A 934-nucleotide genomic window follows, 5' to 3' on the forward strand; every position below is an offset into this window, starting at 1 on the left:
AAGTACATGCTGCTGTCTGGAGTTAAACGCCAGAAACACGTCATGATCCGGAGTTGAATGCCCAAAACACGTTATAACTTGGAGTTCAACTCCAAGAAAAGCCTCAGCTCGTAGATAGATCAAGCTCAGCCCAAGCATACACCAAGTGGGCCCCGGAAGTGGATTTATGCATCAATTACTTACTCATGTAAACCCTAGTACCTAGTTTAGTATAAATAAACACTTTTTACTAGGGTATTAGTCATCTTTTGATAGTTTAATCTTTGACTGTTCTAGTCTTTGATCATTCGGTCTTTTGATCATTCAGGGGGCTGGCCATTCGGCCATGCTAGTAGCTAGTTTAGTATAAATAAGACTTTTTACTAGTGTATTAGTCATCTTTTGACCATTCAGTCTTTTGATCACCTTTTTGGGGGGCTAGCCATAGATTAAGGGTGTGGAGCTCTGCTGTACCTCAAGTTTCAATACAATTACTATTACTTTCTATTCAATTCTCTTTTATTCTTATTCCAAGATATACGTTGCACTTCAACTTGATGAATGTGATGAACCGTGACACTCATCATCATTCTCACCTTTGAACGCGCGTGATTGACAACCACTTCCGTTCTACTCTAGGCCGGGCGCATATCTCTTAGATTCCCCAACAGAATCTTCGTGGTATAAGCTAGATAGATGGCGGCATTCATGGGGATCCGGAAAGTCTAACCTTGTCTGTGGTATTCCGAGTAGGATCCCGGGAATCCGGAAAGTCTAACCTTGTTTGTGGTATTCCGAGTAGGATTTCGGTATTGAATGACTGTGACGAGCTTCAAACTCCTGAAGGCTGGGCGTGATGACAAACGCAAAAGAATCAATGGATTCTACTCCAACCTGATTGAGAACCGACAGATGGTTAGCCGTGCTGTGACAGAGCATTTGGACCATTTTCACT

This window comes from Arachis duranensis, chromosome 5, assembly GCF_000817695.3.
Source record: "Arachis duranensis cultivar V14167 chromosome 5, aradu.V14167.gnm2.J7QH, whole genome shotgun sequence".
NCBI classification, from domain to species: domain Eukaryota; kingdom Viridiplantae; phylum Streptophyta; class Magnoliopsida; order Fabales; family Fabaceae; genus Arachis; species Arachis duranensis.